Below are 22,334 nucleotides of genomic sequence, written 5' to 3' on the forward strand. Positions count from 1 at the left end.
ATTAGTCCTCTGGTGTAGCCTATCTGCTTAGGGGTTTGACGTGTTATGTGTTCAGAGATGCTCTTCTGCATACCACTGTTATAATTCGTGGTTATTTGCGTTACTGTCACCTTCCTATCAGCTTCGAGCAGTCTGGGCCTTCTCCTCTGACCTCTCTCATTAACGACGCGCTTCTGCCCACATAACTGCTGCTCACTGGATGTTTTTTGTTTTTTGCACCATTCTCTGCAAACTCTGTTGTGCGTTTAGAACAACATATTATTTGTTCTTGGTGTGGATGGGCCTTTACATTTATTCTTCATTTATCCTCCTCCACCAAGCTAGAGTGGTGGTTATTGGATAGTCGATGGATGCTTGCCCTGTCCATGCAGGCTGCAAACAGAATATTGGATAAATTTGATGAAACTTCTTGAAATGAAGTCGCTTGACTGAGTCACTTGACCGAGGCTACACAAAGACGGTCAATCCATTTCAGGATTTAATTCAATTTCAGATCAGATTATTTCATTTATTCTAATTAATGTGAGGTGCAGACTGATTAGGGTAAAAGTAGTCTTCAGTAGTAAGAATACAGTAGGTGTCAATGGGCATTAATGTATACAGTTGTTTTAGAAAATTACATTATTGGCATTTGGCAGACGCTCTTATCCAGAGCGACGTACAGTTGATTAGACTAAGCAGGAGACAATCCCCCTGGAGCAATGCAGGTTTAAGGGCCTTGCTCAAGGGCCCAACGGCCGTGCGGATCTTATTCTGGCTACACCGGGATTAGAACCACTGACCTTGCATGTCCCAGTCATTTATCTTAACCACTACGCTACAGGCCGCCCCCTGAAAAGGAAGCCAGACTGATTCTTTGGGACAAAAAGCAGCATAGACAGTGGTCCTGAAGTAACAGGAGAACAGGAGTAACAGAAGTGTGCCACTGCTCTTGAGACAAGCACTTGTTCAACTCAAAAGCAGTGGTGCAGCATGTGTTCCCCTGAGTACCACTCACTGCATTACATTTGACGTACTGTTTCAACACCTGATTTTAGAGTGTTACCGATTATTGCAAATTATATGGTTAGTCACTCACGTGCTCTACCTGAACAATGTGATAATAAAAATAACTATGGGCTATTTAGCCTAGTAACAATGGGTTTTCTGTGCAATCCTGTTCCCTGTTGTTTGTTGTGTTCATTAAGATGACAACATAATTATATTTCTCGGCAAATGGATTTTAATTTTGACAAAAAAAATATTATCAAACCTGATGGCCATTATAAGCAATATATGTTCAATTAGCAGTGTAATCATATGAAGTGTGGGAAGGCAGAAGCCAAATCCCTCTCCTCTGTCCTCATCTTCCTCGACTTGTCGGCCGCCTTCGATACAGTCAACCATGAGATTCTGCTGTCATCGCTGCCTGGGATGGGTGTCACAGGGTCTGCACTCGCTTGGTTTTCCTCCTACCTCTCTGGTCGCTCCTACCAGATGTCTTGGAGGGGCTCAGTCTCCGACCCTCACCCCCTACGAACTGGAGTCCCGCAGGGCTCAGTTCTTGGGCCTCTCCTCTTCTCGCTATACACCATGTCTCTTGGTTCTGTTATCCCTTCCCATGGCTTTTCTTATCATTCTCACGCTGATGACACCCAACTCTTTATTTCCTTCCCCCCCGACACCCAAGTCACCACACAGATCTCTGCCTGCTTGGCTGATATCTCTGCGTGGATGACTTCCCACCTGAAGCTCAACCTTGCCAAAACTGAGCTTCCAAAACTGAGCTAAGTCCTCTCCGTCAATCGACCTCTCATTGACTGTTGAGGACTTTGTAGTTTCCTCCTCCCATACGGCAAAGAATCTTGGGGTGACTCTTGATAACTGCCTCACCCTGGCTCCACAAGTATCCTCCACTGCCAGTACCTGCAGGTTCTTTCTGTATAATATACGCCGTATCCGTCATCTCCTGACTGAGAAAGCCACCCAGCTCCTAGTCCAGGCCCTCGTCATTTCCCGCCTGGATTACTGCAACTCCCTCCTAGCCGGTCTCCCAGCGTGTGCCATCAAGCCCCTCCAGCTGGTCCAGAATGCTGCAGCCCGCCTGATCACCAGTCAGCACAGGTCGGCTCATGTCACCCCGCTTCTCATTGGCTTCCACTGGCTTCCTATTGCCGCACGCATCCGTTTCAAGCCCTAGTGTTGGCATTTCAGGCTGCTAAGGGGACTGCCCCACCTTACATACAATCCTTGATCACTCCCTACTCCCCAGCTAGACCACTCCGGTCTGCCAGCTCTGGTCGCCTTATGCTTCCCTCTCTACGTGCACTTGGCGGTCGAGCTGCACGTTCACGCCTGTTTTCCGTTCTGGTTCCTCAGTGGTGGAATGACTTGCCTACCACTGTCAGAACAGCAGAATCCCTCCCCCTATTTTGACGCAGACTCAAAACCCACCTTTTCAAACTCTACCTTAGTCCTCCCTCCTGATTTCCCCTGCCCCTCCTTTCTGATATCCCTATCCTTGTCTAATCCCCCCCCCCCCCCCCCCCAAAAAAATAAAAACTAAAAAAAAACTTATGCACTTATGATGACAACTATGTTTAGAACAGCATTTCATGTGTATTTTGCAAGTTCTGGATGTGATGCTTTGACTTATGGTAGAACCTATGCACTTGTAAATCGCTTTCAAATATTCCAGATTAAGTGAATGTCATTGCCATTACTTTCTAGCATTCCCTCTCTGAGCTTTTATTTTTGTGGCAAAAAACTATCACTTGCACCTGATGTGTGCTGAGCATTCTGGTGCAAAATGGCAGTCATAGCATCTACTATATAAATGCATCTATCAATCATATCTTGGTATGATGTAAATAAATTCTCTATGCAGTTATCAGCATTAGGAGGAAACCCCAAATGCTGCATTTATGTGGTAAAAGAGCATTTTGGGGTTTGAGTCAGTATAACTCCAAATATTACTGAAACAAAGTTGCAGAAGCTCAAACACAGTGAAAGTGGAGGTCTTTTGAGGTCCATTGATTGAAGTTTTTGTGGAGGTTGGGGTACACAAAACAGGTCAGGACACAGAACCGACAATCAGGAAAATGCTGGAAGGAATGGCTTACACACATTACAATCTGACAAACAAACAGGGGAAATAGGCGGGTGTACAGGTGATCAACCAAAATGACAGATGAGAGGTGCATGAAGGAAAACAGATGACGCGACACAGGTGAGATGAATGAGCAAAAGAAACAGACTACGGAAAGCGAAGAGGGACACGACACAAAAAAGCTGGCAATGGACAAACAAGGAATACAGGGAAATACATGGAAATACCCTCTATTGTGCTGTCTTCCTCAGAAATATTCTCTCAGTCTACAAAGGAAGTCCTCTATTTACGCTGTGTTGTTTTATGCATGACTAAGAAATTAGACACCGTTGGAAATGTAATGTCATTAGCTAAAATGCTTCAATAACATGCCCATAGTTACCTGAAGTTATACAGAATTTCTTTACACACAGATCAGGGTAACACATTTTACCTTATTTCTTGTAGTATGTGGATTTCCAAAATACAGGGAAGATGATGTCCCCCAACATTTGTTTTACCACCCACGTTACATGTTGCTTTCAAACGGTATATCCTGTTACTATAGTGATTGAAAATTGCAGGCTGAAAAAAGCAATGAACGGAAAAAAAAACTCTTAAGGGGTTAACTTTCTATAACAAACAAACAAATGCGAATGTTCATTTCTTCTTTCAAAAACACAGCTATAATGAGTTCTTAAATCACAGGCGTTGACCTCAATGGCTGTGAACATTTAGCAGTTAGCCAATGTGCGAACAAACACATTTTCACCCTGTTTCGCACCCAAGTGGGTTATTGGACTGAGATAAGATTCATATTTCAATGCCATATGTGAAAGGGCTCTTAACAACACAGTAATGCTGAGTGTACAAGCATTAGCATTATAGAATTCTAGCTGTATTTTACTTCATTATGTCAAATTATTCTGCACACAGATGACAGCTAATATCATTGTCCCTTGTTAAAATTATCACTGGAAACCATTATCCGCTATTACCCTGGTGCCGACACAACAGTGTGTTGGTTTTAAGATATATGCTTTTTAAATAAAATGATTTTGCAATGAACATCAGTGTTTGATGACATTGTGCCATGGACATAAATAGGTAAAATTGGGCTATAACACACAACAAATTTAGAATACTGAGGACAGACATAGGGTATTGTGAGTACGCTCATTTCTCCATATACTGGACAACCTGGGCTCTGAATCACACATACAACTAGAGGTGGAAGTGCCTACATGGCAGCAAGTACACGTTCTGAGTGATACAGCCATGGAACCACTCGTACACATGCTACTATCCTCTATGTTATCCATTAACACTGTAACCCTGACACATTCTGGTGAGTGCACCAGAGTTAAAGATTTAAAGGGACAGTACCTCATATGTACTGATACACAATCTTTAAAAAATTAATATCAGTATTAAATCAGCAGAATACAGGCTGTTTCTGGGCCTGAAAGAAACATACAAAATACATTTAAAAATGAAAAGCTACACAAAAATTACGGCTGTTAATTTTCAGGCTGCACCTCTGATACTACTTTTAGTTTTCTTAATCCCCTTTATTGAGAAAGGGGATTAAGTTTAAACCCATTTCAATATGAAATCAGAAGGGGAAACAAAAAGTAGATTTTATGTTTATTATTAACTGTGGTAAACAGTAATCAGATTGACAGAAATGACTTCCTCGTTTTGAAAACCAACGTGTTTTACTGAGTTTCTGAGGTTGTATAGTACCGAAATAAACCTGCATTTTATCTAAAAATTCCTCAGAGAAAGATGAAGCTGAATCTCTCCTTCAGAGCAAATAGCACAGTCAACAATACATTTGAAATGAATCAGGACTTGGACAACACAAGCATTTACAGTCTTTGATACCTGATAGCAGGAGAGAATGTTCCGCAATAAAGCCAGTACTGTGGCCCCAAACACATTCCCTAGGATATAAAAAAAATCACTGGCTTCTGATTCATTATGAAAACTAAAGCGATGCCCTGGGGTGCACCCATGTACAGATCTCACCTTGTCACTTTCCCTCCTGTGATTCCATCTCTATCCGCAACCCTGTACCTCCCCTCTGCCTGAATAAATACACTCTCGTTTAAAACACACATATCACATGAATGCATTTTATCACCATTTAATAAACACCACATTGTAAGTGAAAGTAATGGAAGTGAGATGAAAGTTCAATCACAGAGACCATAGTATGCCATAGGATGGTAACGCATTAGCCAATCATCAGCATTTACAGAGAAGGTTGATTCGCTATATGTTTGCTGGGATTCTATTTTGCAGTTAGTGTTACGGCGGGGGGGACAGAGGAACCAGAAGCAGACACAGGGGTGTGGAAAATGGCAGGTTTACTAGCAGGTGAAGGGGCAGACAGAGCGTAGTCAAAAAAACAGGCCAGGGTCAAAAACCAGGGGGTCAGTCCAACAAAGCAGAGGTACAGATATGTACAACAAACAAAGAAGAGTCCAGGGAAGCAGGCAGGGGTCAAAACCAGGAAATCCCAAAAAACAAGGGCAAGGGCTCGGGAACAAGGGGAAGGAATAAAGGGCTCGGGAACAAAAACAGGACAAGACGAACTAGCAGCGTGCAATTGAAAAGGACAGGTATAAATACACAGGGGAATGAGACAAACTAGGCGGGGCATGGGAGTGAGGGCGGTCTAACAAATAAACATCAGGTGAGACACATGAAAGGGTAATAGGACAATAACGAGGGGGAAACGAAAATGCGGACTGGATTCACAAAGACACACATGTAATACAAACGGCTCCGGACTAGAGAGTAGACTCAGAGAATCAGGAGATGCAGAGATACAGAGAGACAGGTGCGAATACTTCGCTGAAACTAAGCAAGTAATCAGTGATAGAATAGGGAGGCAGAGTTACAGAACAGAATTGAAACTGGAGATGCGTTAGTAAGTTAGTTAAGTGATTTAAATTACAAATACCCAAAACTAGTGAATGTTAGTTTGTTAGTTTGACAAACATATTAGTGTGTTAGTATAATTAGTACTGTACAAATTCTATGTTAGTTGGGATTAGTATATTAGTGCTATGTACAAACATGAAATGGAGAGAAAGCAGGAAGTAAGGAATGCAAGATTGGAAGGAAGATTGAACCCCGGAACTACCGTAAACACCCGAATAGTGGGGCACGCAGACAAGGGAGTGACTGGACTAGTAAACATTCAGACTCAGACATCACAGGGGAAGACGAGTGCAAAGACTAATGAATGTAAATGGAACACCAGACATGAATATGAAAAATAATAAATTACAAGACTAAAGATAATAAACAATGATAAACTAACACACAGAACACAGGAACATAACAGTTAGACTCATTTTTGGATGCAAGAGTAGTCCTCAAATATTTAAACATTAGGCAGAAGCACTATGCTGGAATTTGTTGAATAACGAGCATATCCCATTCGTTCTATAGCCTACCTATTAGATGATTTCCTTTTCATTGATTTCCTGTCTCACAATTTAAGCCCTGTGCTAGAATATCTAAAGCACACATTAGAGAATTAGGCATCCCCCTATCCTACAAGAAAACTATTGGACCAGCTACTTTCATTGAATTTCTTAATTAGTTAATCTAGACAGCATTATGCACAAGCTTCTCTTCCGCTTGATAAAGTAGACCGCATTATTAAAATGGAAAAAGCATATGTGAAGTCTCCTTCCATCACTTAGCACGAGTTACTTTCACTACTGGGACAGCTAAATTTTGCTATGCACATAAGGTCAGTGTTTTATATCTTGATTCCTGGATTTAAGTCAAATGGTAACATCCCTTTCCGATAGCGTTAAATTGGATGATGGTTCTGACTCTTGCTCTTGGTACACTGGAGCAGCATATCATTCTTCTATAAAGACACAGAAGAATACGCAGAATCCCCTTCAGCTGTTCATAGACACAGCTCCATCTGTGGGTTTTGGTGGTTTCTTCCAAGGTCAGTGGTTTGTAGGGATGTGGCTAGCGGAAGTCCTCATTTGGCCAAGGTCCTAACATGGTCTATCCATCCCTACTTTACAAATCCTAGGCTGCTGGTCTTTATCTGCTTACACAACATACATACGACCCAACGTGTCGATTATAATCAAAGCTCAACATTCCATGGCTTCATCTCAGGTGATATTCATTCTCTTGCACATAAAAGTTGGTGGTGGTGAGCATGCATGTGTTGCAATAAATCTGATTGTATATGGTGATTTTGGGGGATGGCTCATCACCATTGCCTGCTCCACAGGCAGATCAAAATCCCCTCCTTGTATGAGGGGTCCTTTAAACTGACATCGGCAAAACTTTTCTATTGTATAACACAATTCGCTATTAAATCTCTCAAACTTTAATTCTGGAGTCTCTGTGATTGAAATTCAAGTGAGATGAAATCTGAGACGCAACGCATTGCACAATTGGCCAATCATCAGTATATATATATAGTATAATCCCCATTAGGTGCATTTCAGAAACTTGCATCACCCAACACCACCCCACCACCACCAGCTTCTGGCTCTGTCCATCTGGGTAAGGGTCAGTACTGAGCATACCTGGGTGAGGGTCAGTACTGAGCACATCTGGATGAGGGTCAGAACTGGTACATCTGGGTGATGGTCAGTACTGAGCCTATTGGAGTGATGGTCAGTACTGAGCCCATATGGGTAAGGGTCAGTACTGAACACATCTGGGTGGTCTGCTATGAACAAAAGCATTTCCAAATAGAAAATAGGCCACATGCCTTTATTACATTTTTTTGTTGGAATGAATTAAAGGTATGATGTAAAACTCTCAAGACAGCTATGGCCTGTTTGATAGGCTAGTTACATTGTGTTCTTGCTATCAATTTGAAAGTTGGACCAAATAATTGAATCTAATTCAAATACAATTAGCCTAAATAAAAGGCCTCAAGTTGGAAGTTCAATCCAGGCTGTCCTTTTCTCTCAACACTTCAGCAGGTAGACCTTGGGCTTTAAAAGGCTGGTGACCGCTGACATAGAGCGATGTCATTTTAGCCTTAACAGCATGCATGGAGAGCAAAGTCTTAACATGGTCACTTTAACATTATTTGTATGATTCATCTTGCAGATACTACTATAGATTTAGGATACCATCCCTTATTTTTCCCACTGTTTTTTGTATGATATCTATTCCTCAGAAATTACCTCTAATAATTATGATAAACATATTGTGAATGTAACAATAGATTGGAGTTAATGCGGTAATCTAGGGTGCTGTGTCACATTAACTATTGTGGGTTTTTTCAGGTGAAGAGCTTATTTTAATTAGTGGGTAGAAATACAAAGAGGTCTGTCTGCAGGAGAATAAGTGGAGCTCTTCATATATACAAACTGTCCTTTGTGTAATAAAGTACAATGATGGTCCCAGAGATCCACTAAGGTTAATGAGTGTACTTCTAACTCAGCAGCTGTTGCATACCTTATACGTAGAGCAGCAGGTAACTCTTGTTCAGCAACACCAGTAATAAGCAGCTGCTTATTTCAATGCCATATGGCATGTGTCAAACTCAAGGTCCACGGGCCAGATGCGGCCACAACAATGTTTCATCTGATCCATATATCAATCCAGAAAGTGAAATAGCCCGTGGCAGTATTAATTTGCAACACAGTGCGTGCTGTAGACTGCTGTGGTGAAACTATGCAGCAATCACAAAGGAAAGGAGGTGGCCTGGCGGGTCTCTCATTGGGTTTTAGGAGAAGCTAATCTAATAGACCTCTCACATAAGCACTGCCAACCCAGAGGTAAAAAAAATGTATCCTAGGGCTGGGTGATAAAATTTAAAAATAAAATGTTTTTTTTCCTTTTTTTTTTTTTACTTATGAACGATTCTGTCAGGTATGTGGGACAGAGGAACCAAGCGCAGACTCCAGGGTAACTAAAATGGCAGGTTTAATAATGAAGGTAGATAAAGGGGCAGACAGAGTGTAATCCGAAAAACAGGAGGGTTCAAAACCCAGTCCAAACAGGGCAGAGGTACAGAAATCGTGATCCAGAAAGAGACCACAGAGCCAGACAGGAGTCAAAACAGAAATGCATAAATCCCCCAAAAAACAGAACAGAGCCGAACAGAACACGGCCGAGTTTCCCGATAACGGTGTCTCTTAGCATTTTTCGAATACTCGAAAGGTAGACCTTACTAAACATGTTTTTACTTTTCTAGGCCATGTTCCCCGAACAATCCCTTAGGAGGTTGCTTAAATGATAGCTTCTCTGTGGCGACATTACTCGGCCCATCAACCTTTCTAAGATCGAATATTCACTCCATGCAGCGACTGCTTGACTGCGTTATGAGAGAAAACAGTGTTTTTTATTAATAAAACACGGCACACTTAAAAACATTGTATTTATCACAACTGATGGGAACTTATTAATAGAATTAGAAACTTAAACTAAATTATCCAACCCTATTTAAAATTTTCCCCTTTATATTACTAGGAAGGAACTCCAAATAGGGAGTGAAAGGCAGAAACATGTTGTCGAGGACCCGGCCCTAGCCCCCCCTGATGAGAGATTGACAGGGATGGGTTAGGAAGGAATGCATTGTTAACCCCTCGCACACGCCATCGAGGTGGTAGCAAGCACGCCCGTAAGAGGAAAAATATGTGGTTCAGTGATAATGAGCAGCCATACTTGTCAGCGGAGGAGTCTGAAGTCGGGGGACTTAGATTTAGGGTTTTAAGGAGCAAGGTTAAAGTTCTGACTGAGGCCATGCATAGAATGAGTTCCAGCATAACCTTGGAGGAGATTCAACATGCTGAGTGAGCAGTCGGGGAATAGCCCAACCCTACAGGGGAGGGGCACAATGCCTGGCTAAAGCAAAAAGATAAGGAAAACGGAAGGGATATCAATACCGAAAGAATATTAAGAGGCTTTAAGGGCCTTCCTGATTATAATCTGATAATTTATTGGATAGATTCAAAGGACTGACTGTAGAAGAGTTGGGGGATGATTTACACTCAGCTATTGGCTGGACGTCCTTTGTAGATCCCTTAAGGCGCCGCGGAGAGGGGCACCTGAAGAGTGTGTTGAGATGGTGGACGGCACTAACTTCTGGCTTGTATGAAGTCAAAGTTTGGAGAGAGTCCAAGGAGAGATTATGACAGGGAGACAAATACCAGTGATGAATAGGTTCATTGAAAAATTACATAAGAGCTAGTGTTTTTCCACTCGTATATTGAGATGGTGGAAATTCCCAACCGGAGGGGCACATGAGATAAAGTATTGGGGAAATTTCTTTTGAGGTATGAGAAACGATGTGTCCACGCGCTGGAACTCCAGTTATGACATGATTGAGCAATATCTTGAACAGCAAGCTGCCGTTCAAGATGCCGTTCAAGATTAATCTCAATCACAGACAGTGTTGAGATTATGAAGCCGTTGAAGACAATCATTACAATATTGAGCACTGAAACAACACTATTGGTTTCAATGATCCTACTACTCAAAACAATGATCCTGAAATCTATGGAACAAAATGATGACGACATCCCCACTTCCAGGGAAATTAAGAATGTCATCAGAGAAAACCTGCAAAACAGATACTCTGACCCTGGTCTTCAGGACTGCCTTCACAAATGCACTGCTCTGGATCCAATGTTCAAGACACCTCCTCACTTGGATCCTGCCTGTCATCAGAGAATCTATGAAGATCTCATCACAAAAGTTCTGAGCAGAGCAGAAGAGGTATGTATTATGTATTCATTTTATACTAAGGTTGATAATTTCATATTTTTTGAATGCCTTCTAATGTCTTAACTGAACATTTTACTGTTACAATTGTCACTGAACTCACTTACTAATGAACTGCTTTTGTTTTTGTCATTACTGCAGGGTGAGACCAGGCCACTCCATTGCCAGTGACGGTAGAGTCAAAGGTAGCATGTTCTCCTCCAAAGAGGTCAGCCATGCCGGAACGTTTTGGCCCACTCTTTAAAACTGGCCAGAGGAACCAACCTGATTTGAAGCAGGAGTTGAAGGAGGAAGTATATGCCTACATGGCAAAGGAGTGCACTTCAATTTATTCCAAACCTCTTGCCTGGTGGAAGGCTCATGGGTCTGTTTATCCTAATCTAGCCATGTTGGCAAATTGTTACCTGGCTGTACCTGCCACCTCAGTCCCCAGCGAGAGGGTTTTCTCGACAGCAGGTGATATAGTTACTGCAAGCAGACCTGTCCTCACTAAAAAACTTGAATAGACATGAAGCTTGAATCAATAGAATGAAGCTTGAATACCTTTAAGAGGTGCATAATGGCCTTACAGTAGTCACAATCACAAATCACAATCACAAATGATACATTGCTCCAAAAGGCACTGGTTTTATTTTATCTTGTATTTTACTACACTGTATTTATTTTGTATTTTCACACCATGAGATGTTATTCAGTTCCGTATTGCCTTTTATTTTGCATAAGCCCTGGGCTGAAGTAATTGAAACACTCATTATTTGTTTTGTCATATTTTCATAACATAAGAGATGCTTTTCAGTTTTGGAGCCTATTGTGACCTTTTTATTTGACATCAGCCAACATAAGAATATGGCCTATGGGAGAGTGTATGTTCACGTTCTACATTTAAATGCGTAATACAGTACAATATTAAATTGTTTGAGTTCTTTATTTTATAATGTAGTTGCCAAAGTTGCCAGTTGGCTAAATGCTACCTGGCTGTACCCATTATCTCAGTCCCTCCCTACTAGCAAGGGTGTTTTCCTCTGTCTTCTTTTTGGGAGGGTTGGGCTTAAGCTTTGAATGTTTAAATATAGCCTAAGTTTTATTTTTTATTATTCTATTTATTTTGTACTCATAAGAAATTTGAGTTTTGTAGCCAATTGTGACCTATTGCCTTTTGTTTTTTATCAGCCCTACATAAAAATATGACCTAATTTTACATTTTACTGGCTAATACACTACAGGCTGTACCAGCAACCTCAGGGGGACTATACAGCACTAGGTGGAACAAGCTGTAACTTGCACTGCTGTCTGTTCAAAATAAATGCATAGCCTTATCCATTCAGGGTTTTTTGTTGCCTTTTTTTACCATTGTACCCCATTGTACCGAACCGTGATGTTGTAACTGTGGTGTAAACCGAACCGTGACTTCTGTGTACTATTACACCCCTAAAGAATATTGATAATTAGCTAAATATTTACTATGCAATCAATAATATCACGTTTTCTTCCTTTTTTCTGTCGTGGTTATAAAGCATATCCCCCATGACAACTTATAGAAACTACAAAATATTCTATTCCATTCCAAATGAACCAACAGAATAAACATATTTCACAGATTCCAACAAATTGCTATGTTTTATTGTAACCCACATTCGCAGTTTTTAAAAGATTATTTTAGTTTTTTATGCCACATTCCTGACCACAGCATGGAAGACATTTTTGGTGAATGACATTTGAAATCACGGTAGATAAATAAGACTTTTAAAAGTAGAAATGAGTGTGAGATAAATATATATAAAAAAACATTTTTCTCCCTCCACCTCCTGGCTTGTGACAGTCTAGGTGACCACCTAGATCACCTATGCCTAAACATGGCATACAGCGGTGGGGGTACAGAAACAAAGGATAGTGACATATGTCTGTATCTGCAGTGCAGTTTGTTCTTGTGGGCTGCAACAAGAAAGTGAGACTTAAATTCATTACTGACATCCAGGTTCTGAGCTGCAGAAAAAACAATACCTTATACAAGGAAGTGGTTTGCAATATAAACAAATTATCCTTTATCATCTGGACACCAGCCAAAGAAAGCAGGCAAGACATTTACTAGTGAATGATAACAGTGTACAGCAGTATGGCTGATTTGAATTAAGTGTAGCAAATCTTCCTGAATGTATGCTGTAAGGTGTGCTGTAAGACTAGAAATGATGGTCAACAGACTCACTTCCATGGGGTGTGGATGCCCTGTGCACTGCACAATTCCTCTTACACTCGTGCAACAGTGCCATTGTAGCACTCCATAACCCTCGTCTTGTGTCAATATTTGCAGCATTTGACCATATCATATTTTAATGCCCTTGAAATGCTGGATAGTCCCTCTTGTTCTTTGTTAAAATGTATGGCTTTTACTCTTTTGGGGTAATGAACAGTACAGTGGAACCTCAGAGATCCAAACCTCATAAAACCGAAAAGTCTGGTCAACCCAACAGGGTCGGGAGGAAAAGATTAATCCAAAATGAGGACTGTAAATAAAAATGCACAAGGATAAAATTCACAGTTGGAAGCGGACTCCAGCAAAGATGGGTTCATCCACAAGAGTGTGAACCGAATGACCATCATTGCCATTGTGTTCGGGCTTCTGAGGTTACAATTACAGTATAGAAAATGCTTTCCCTGGAGATGTGTTGTAAAAAGTGTTCTCACATATTCTAAAAAGTGTTCTCACACATTCTACAACATATCTCCAGGGAAAGCATTTTCTATACTGTAACTGTAACCTCAGTGATGGTCATTCGGTTCGTGTTTGCCAATGTGTTCGGGCTTCTGAGGTTTCAGTTACAGTATAGAAAATTCTTTCCCCGGAGATGTTTTGTAGAATGTGTGAGAACACTTTCTATGTAAAGATAACCATAACCTTCATTATATTTCTGTATCTGCTACCCCCCGCTGACCCTCTGTGAGAACTTTGCGGTCACAGGGGGACTATGGAACTGCCAGTCTGCCACTCGGAAGGCTGACTTCATCCCCGCGTATGCCTCCCTCCAGTCCCTGGAATTCATTGCCCTTACTAATCTCCCCCTCATGGAAATTCTCTGTTCTCCCCCTCTCTGACCTGTCCCTATCCACTTTTGAGTACCATTCTGTCGCAATATCCTACCCTATGAACCTCTTTATTGCAGTTGTCGATCGTCCTCCAGGGCCCCTGGGAAGTTTCCTTGATGAACTAGACACCATTCTCAGCTCCTTCCCTGAGGATGCCACCCCATTGATCCTCCTCGGACACTTCAATATCCACCTTGAAGCCTCCCAGGCTACTGCCTTCCTACCACCACTTCCACCTTCCACCTCTCCCTACAACATTCTCCTCCAACCCACAAGGTGGGCAACATCCTAGACCTTGGACCTGACATACTATCAGGTAAAATACTATCAAACACAAATTTATAACTCCACTTCTAACCTTTGGAAACTGTTCTCTATTTTTCCTCTCTCCTCCTACACCTCAGTCCTCCTTCGCTGCTGATGACTTTGCAGATTGTCAATGAGAAGATCACAGACATCCGCAGATCCTTTGCAACCAGCGCCCCCCTCTCTGTGCCCCTCCCCCCCTCTTGGCCCATCCCTTCCTTTTTCACTTTCTCTCCCATTACAGACTCTGATGTTTCTCAACTCCTGCTCTCCCACCACCCTACAACCTGTGCCCTTGACCCTATCCCCTCTTCTCTCCTCCAGACATTCACACCTGACATCTTCCCATTTGTTGCCTCCCTTGTGAACATCACCCTGCTACTGAGAAAGCCCACCCTGGACCCCTCTATCATCCAGAACTACCGCCCGGTATCTGTCCTTCCTTTTTTATCTAAAACAATTGAACAAGCAGCTTCTAATCAAGTCTCTTATTTCTTTTCTAAGAACAACCTGCTAGACCCCCATCAGTCTGGTTTCAGATCTGGCCACTCGACGGAGACCGTACTCCTCTCCATCAGTGAATCACTCCATGCTGTGCCAGCAGCCTCCCTCTCCTCTGTCCTGATTCTTCAAGACCTGTCTGCTGCCTTTGACACTGTTGATCACTCCATCCTCCTGTCCTGGCACAGCCCTGAAATGGATTAAGTCCTACAACTCTGGTCACTCCTTCCAGGTTGTCTGGGCTGGTACAGTATTGACACTGCGGCCCCTGGCCACAGGAGTTCTAAGGGCTCAGTCCTGGCCCCGCTTCTTTTCTCCATTTTTTACACTAGATCCCTTGGCCCTGTTATTACTGCTCATGATCTGTCCTACCACTGCTATGCTGATGATACCCAACTCTTCATCTCATTCCCACCATCTGATACACAGGTTTCAGCCAGCATCTCTGCTTGCCTGAGTGACAGTCTGAACTGGATGGACAACCACCATCGAAAGCTCAACCCTGAAGACTGAAATTATCTTAATTCCTGCTCTAACCTCTCCCCATCTTTCCATTTCCCTAGGGGATACCTCAGTGACGCCATCCCCCTGTGCAAGGAACCAGACTGTCCCTCTCTGAGAATATTGCGGTGGTGACCCACTCATGCAGTGGCCCCAGCTTACCTCCAAAAGATCATCAGACCCTACACGCCTTCCAGACCTCTTTGTTCGGCCACCACAGGACGCCTGGCACCTCCCCCTCACGCTCACGACTACTGTCCGTGGAGGTCAGAACAGCAGAATCTCTTACCACCTTCAAGCAGACTGAAGATGTACCTCTTCAAGCTGCACCTCTCCCTGCCCCTCCCTACCTCCCTGTAAACCTTAACTGTTGTCTTTATTTGTGTTATTAGGATGATACCTTTGCTAGTTTTGATTGGCTAGGTACACTGTTTATTCATATATTTGCGTGGTGTGGTATTATAAATTTAAAAAATCAAATATGCCCTAGTCCTTATCTTTGTTGTACTTTTAGCAGTTGAAATTGTTCTTCCCTCTAGGGTCTTTCAGCGCACTTATCCCTGGTTATGGGTATGCACTTTGCACTTTGTTATACGTTGCTCTGGATAAGAGCATCTGCCAAATGCCATTAATGCAGTGTAATGTAATGTATACTGTACAGATAAAAATGACAAAAATAAATGAGTCACCTGTGCATCTTTATAATCAATTACTTTATTCATATTTTGACTGATTGCACTTTTGTAACTATCTGAATGCAAACTTTCCCAAGCCTTTTCCTTCTCAGAGCTCCCACATATGATTGACAGTTATCACAGGATTTAGGCTGTGGCAGTGAGGAGGACATTTCAGAAAAAGAGGATATTTCAGGGACAGGTCAATGCTGCTGGTGATCCTGATTGTGAATTATGCTGTGGTGATGAGAGTAGGAATTGATTACATCTCTCCCTTCACCAGATGAATACAGTGGGACACAGCCATCCTCAAGAAAAGGTGATATGAAAATCAAAAGATGGTAATATCTGGTCTGCATTGCCGCATAAAATTCAAAGCAGAATGTTAGCTTTCAATGTAATCAAAAATGGTTCCAGAGCCTACGGGATTTTCAGCAACATGAACCCATGACATGCAATCAGCATTTGAAGTCTTCATACCTCAAAATGAGCTTTTTCAACAACAGTCATGCAGTGCTTCACAAAGTATGTTCTTTTATTGATCACAATGCACAAAGATGCATGTTAGTTGATAAGAGAGGACAAGAAACCACAAAACATACCAGACTACAATTCCACCAAAGGAGGAGTTGATGACCTTGATGAAGTGACAGCAATGTACAGCTGCCAACACGAGTGGAAATTCGCCATTAAGTGTTTTTTCACACCATTGTGGATGCGTCCACGTACAACATCTATATCCTCTGCTCTGAATTCAACTAAAGTAAACTCACCATGTTCCAAACAGAACACAGGGAAGTTATAATTATGGTTGCCCACTGACTATCTCAGACACTAAAACACTTTGATAGATGTGAATTGGACCAATATTTATAGAGAAAATGACAAATAACTGCACAACATCCCTGTGTTTAGAAGACCATGTTAGCTCATGATGGACACTTAAAAGTAACATGCAAGATGTCAAGAAGCACAAAGACACAGAAACTAAAACAGAAGATTGAATGAAAAAAGAGATTGAATTTGGATCTGGATTTTCAGCTCGGTAGAGCTCTTTAATGTGTAGTGGGAGACATCATTCGGATAGGAAATTAAAGCGACTGTAAAGGTAAATCTGTGAATGGAGTCAGACTACATTGTAAGGGGCTATTATGTATAAAGCATTAGCAAAATGGGGGCCTTTCTGTGTGGACATTTTGCTATTTTTCCACTCTTAATCCCTTTGCCAATCCCCAGACTCCCTCCTTCTCCAATTTACTAGGGGGTGGTGCATTTTGGGAGGAGTTGAAGAGGGAGATTGGTAGTGAGGTGTTCGAGACCATGCTCAGACAATCCTGACATTGTTTTCAATACAGATTCTATGTCTGACTTGAAATGTGTGTTATTATAGTTAGTAACATTACATTACATTATTGGCATTTGGCAGATCCAGAGCGACATTGATTAGACTAAGCAGGAGACAATCCTCCCCTGGAGCAATGCAGGGCCTTGCTCAAGGGCCCAACGGCTGTGCGGTTCTTATTGTGGCTACACCGGGATTAGAACCACAGACCTTGCATGTCCCAGTGATTTACCTTACGCTACAGGCCGCCCCCTGTACAGGCCGAATAGATATGGTGCAGTCTATAAGCATTTGGATTTTTTCTTAGGCTAGTCCAGGTTATGTCAAGTCAAGTACCAAGTCACAGTGGAAAAGGAAAAAGGACTGTCTGCACACTATGTTTGTAATATTGTTTTGTGCTGAGAGGAAGGATGGGCACCCATAACCTGGGTCAATGCTAAGCATCTGTTTTTATTTTTAGTTTGTGAAAACAGGCCTGTTCATATGACACCTTCTTTGGCAAAGGAAATAATAAAATCAGACACATAAGATAAATCTTATGATAAATAAGATAAAGATATATCCTCTGATATGACCTGCTTTTATTTTTTAATGACTTCAGCCAGCTGTACAGGTGAATATACAATATACACACCTCCCCTTTGTGCTGTGGCCTGTCAACATTCAACAAGCGTTCAAGGGGAGTGTGTTTCCAATGAAGTGGAATGAAAAAACAACAACAATACCTATTTGTATACAGCAATTTGTTTTCATTAACTGTTTCACATGCCAATGGATGCTATAGCTTTCAGTATCTCTGGAAAACATTCTTTGTTTTTTGACATTTGAACAAACAGTTTGTAGAATTTTAACTAATAGCACTAGTTTTAATGCACCCACTTTTACATATTGAAACAATGAGAGCCTTTGAGTGGGGGGTGACTGGGGCCTATGCATTTCACAGGTCAATACGTTTCATACATGCACACATGCATGCAATACATGTCACCTCACTGACTCTTCTGACATCTCACAATCTATCCCAAATTGCACTTCTGTTTTATGCACCTTAAGTAGGATAAAGGATACAAATCAGCATGCATGACTTTATATGTATTGATCAAATAAACTGCTCAAATAGCATGCTTAAAGTTCATGTTTCTAATAATGAGGACATAAGGATGCATAATGATTAGAACAAACCATTCAGCCATTCTAGATTGACTATATGGGGTCATATTTGGTCTTTTATATTTTTTAAGATTGAACCTTTTCAGAGATAGACTAATATTTGCTTTCAGTAATTCTGTTTCAATTGATCACATCTTCACAGTCCCTGCTACTAGTGATACGCACTGCGATGTCCACTACCTAAAGTAACGGATAAATGAGTCAAGTGATAGCCATTTCGAATGCACCGGTTTATTGAAAGAAAATCATCTAGTTGTCACAGCCTGGCTTTATTGCAGTACCTCGTCTGCTGTGTTGTGAGAAAAGGGAACAAAGCAAATCTCCGATGTGACCAAAATAATATTATCTTTATAAATCCAGCCCTTTAGTTTTATCCAGTGTATGCAGTGAGAATAAAATAAAGAAAACAAAGGACAAAACCTAAATTATTAAACAAATATCTTAATAATAAAACAAGTAACACAGAAACATGAAATCTTAAAAATAAGGTGTTTAACTTTTTATTTTTTTATTTTTTTTACAATGGATGTCCCCTCTCTCTCTCTCTCTCTCTCTCTCTCTCTGGTAGGGCTCAAGTATGGCACTCCACAAATTAGATGCATAACAGAAACAGCAATAAAATAACTATATGGCAAACAAAATTGGTAGGTCAGCAGCAGTGATGCATGAAATGAAAACGAAAAGTTTACCCGCAATTATAATTTTTTCTCAAAAAATCATTGGCTGGAGCACTTGTCAACTACACTCCAAAAGTTTTTGTTATTACATTTATTGTATTATTGGATAAAATCAATCTTTGGCAATGGAGCTCATTGTTTTCTGATCAGTGTTGATGTGCTTATATTTTTAGACTTGTGTTCCTGGCAGTGAACACAGATTAATTCCCTAAGCACACACTGCATTTCTCTGTTTCTCAACTAATTTGACAAACAGAGTATTATGTGCGAATATTACCAGATTTAAACGACCACCTGCAATGTCTGTGACTTGATTTGTTCGCGAGGCTTTCCTAATTTTCTGTCACTGCACATTCAATACACAAGCCCAAGTAACAGTTTTATGGGCAAAAATCTTTTTTAAGGTCCACAGTAGGCTGCTGGGAAAACTACTTTGTGTAATTACCCCTCTTAGCTCCATTGTCGAGTATACTCGACAACATGCCATCCTGAATAAAACAGCCGATTGTGTCAAATAGCCTGTCAAATTTTGTTTATACTCCCATCCATTAGGTGGCAGACATATCATACTTTATCCCTAGCTCAGAATTTCATCATCCTTCTATATAAAATATTCGTGCAAGACCGCATTGAATCAGTTCGAGAAATAAGCGAAGCTGAAGTGGAGCCAGTGTGCTAGTGAGCTATTTTAGCAGAGCGATTAAGCAGCGTTAGCGAGTATTTTCATAAGATAGTTGCATAATGACATCGAAAAAGTTTACCTGCGACGATATGTTGGGTCTTTTATTCGCTGATCCTGATTCTGAAGGGGAAGATCTGCCTTTAGAAAATGACGGTCGGTCGTTTAGTTTTTCTGCGTCCCTGCCTTGCAATGACGCAGCTGGACAAAGCGAAAGTGTACACCAAGCACAAACGTTTGATCCTTTGCCCAACGTAGGTGGTGGGGACAATGATTCACAGGGTCGTACTGCTCATCGGGGAGTTAGCAGACGTGGTATTGGTGTGAGAAACGAAGCTGATAATAGTGTGGGGGTCCGGTCTTTTTACCGCGCTAGCCAGGTAGCGTCTGTGCATTCTGACCGTGTGCCTTCCCAAAGTGTCCGCGAACGCGCAGCCAGTAACTTGGACCCTTTGTCTAACACCGCTGGGCATGTCAGACGAGGTCGAAGTGTTCATAGGAGAGCTGGGGGAGGCGAGGGGGAGGCGTGGGTTGCGATAGCAGTAGCCAGAGCCATGCTAATTCTCACTCCTCGAAACGAGTGAGTGGTACCAGTAAACGTGGTTTTGGACGTAGGGGCGGCAGACGGGGTGTGGGACGTGGCAGAGCTAACATGCGTTTTCTAAATAGCGATGCAAATGCAGGCTTTACGTACTTGACCAATGAGGAGGACTATCAAAATTGGATAAAGCACTTTGATGACCCAATGGGATATCGAGGGGACAGAGAACTCTCCAATGCCAATTCGCCCCTAGAGATTCTGTCAGAGTTTCTCTCTGATGATTTCTGGAATTTGTTAGCAACTGAAACAAATCGTTATGCCCATCAGTTTTTAGCCTCCAATCACTCACTCCACACTCCACTCACGCCACACTCCAGATTTCACCAGTGGTATGATGTAACAGTTAGTGAAATGAAAGCCTTCCTATCTCTGCATTTGAGCATGGGTTTGGTTGAAAAATCAGAGTTGGACAGAATATTGGTCAACAGCAACACCTGGATCTGGCAGGGTGATGTCCAGGAATAGATTTGAAATGATATTGTCTTTCCTTCATTTTGCCAATAATGAGACGTATGTTAGGAGGGGCCAGCCAGGCTATGATAGGCTGTTCAAAATACGCCCAATTATTGATTTGATTGTCCCACAGTTTTCAGCAGTGTATGGTCCATGTAAGCAGCAGTCACTAGATGAAATGACCATTGCATTCAAAGGAAGGTCAACCCTAAAACAGTACAATCCCAACAAACCAGACAAATATGGCTACAAAGTATTTGTTCTGAGTGAAGCCAAGTCAGGCTATGTGCTACAGTGGTCCATGTACACCGGACAAAGTAGTGAGAATACTGAATTTGGTGCCACACACCTTATTGTCCGTGAGCTGATGGCCCAGTACACAGGGAAAGGGCACGAGGTGTACATGGACAGTTATTACACCTCACCAGCCATAGCAGATGAGCTGGCAAACAATGATACTGGTTTGTGTGGGACTGTCAGCAGTAAAAGGAAAGGGATGCCAAAGGGCCTTACCCGAGATGAGTTACCTTTGAGCAAGGGAGATGATCCAGTCTTCATGAGGAATGGAAAAAAGTTGGCTTGTGCGTGGCATGATACAAAGCATGTCGCAATGCTCTCTACACTCCATGGAATCACATGTGTCCGGAAACGTATCAGGACCAAACATACTGATGGTGGGTATAGAGAGATAAATAGGCCTGTTTGTGTTGATGACTACAATTCATCCATGGGGGGTGTTGACACAGCAAATCAGAGAATGAAGACCTACCTCTTTCCCCACCGGTCAAGGAAATGGTATCATAGAATTTTCAATGCCATTCTAAGTATAAGCATGGTGAATGCTCATATAATTTACTGCAGCTGCACTGCTGCTCCTCGCAAGCCCTTGAAGGTCTTTGTGCAGGATGTCATCACTGCTTTACTGGAAGGGTACTCCAGGAAAGAGAGCAATACAGGGAGAAAGCGCTCATTGGGAGAAATGCCACAGAGACTCACTGAACGTCACTTTCTCTACAAGGTTGATAATTTCCCAGATTGAGCAGTTTGTTCTGATCGGACCCGCCCTAAAGGCCGCCGTCAGACAAATTACAGGTGTAGGCGGGGTTGGGTTGGGTCTTTGTGCTGTACCTTGCAATGAGAGGTACCACACCAACTACAAACAGTGTCACCTGGATGGATAGGCATACATTAGACCTCTACAGGCAAAAGACCAGCCTACTACTTACATGCATTCGTTTTTCTGCCATTTATTAGTAATGATTGACTCTATTGTTTTACTATTTACTGTTTCCCTGACCATTTATTATTGTACAATATACCACATAAATGGTGAGGGGCAATTTTATTTTGAAAAAAAAAAGTAAAAAGTACTGCATTTAATCATTAAAACATGAAATTTCATGAAAATTCTATAATCCAAAATGGCCGCCATCATATGACATCATCATAAATTTACTCCCTCCATAAACTTTGGGTCATCCTTAATATTTGTCTCATTTACAGTGTCTCTATCTCTTATAACTTTTAAGCTCTAGCCTTTTCAAA

General features: G+C 41.7%; 1 protein-coding gene across 3 annotated transcripts in view; it reads right to left on the bottom strand.

Moving 5' to 3' along the window:
- The window catches only part of LOC133124178 (gamma-aminobutyric acid receptor subunit gamma-3), a 258,881-nt gene that overhangs the window by 33,955 nt on the left and 202,592 nt on the right, over nucleotides 1-22,334 (bottom strand). The gene's annotated exons all lie outside the window — the stretch shown is intronic.

Source organism: Conger conger, chromosome 3 (genome assembly GCF_963514075.1).
Source record: "Conger conger chromosome 3, fConCon1.1, whole genome shotgun sequence".
Lineage (NCBI taxonomy): Eukaryota > Metazoa > Chordata > Actinopteri > Anguilliformes > Congridae > Conger > Conger conger.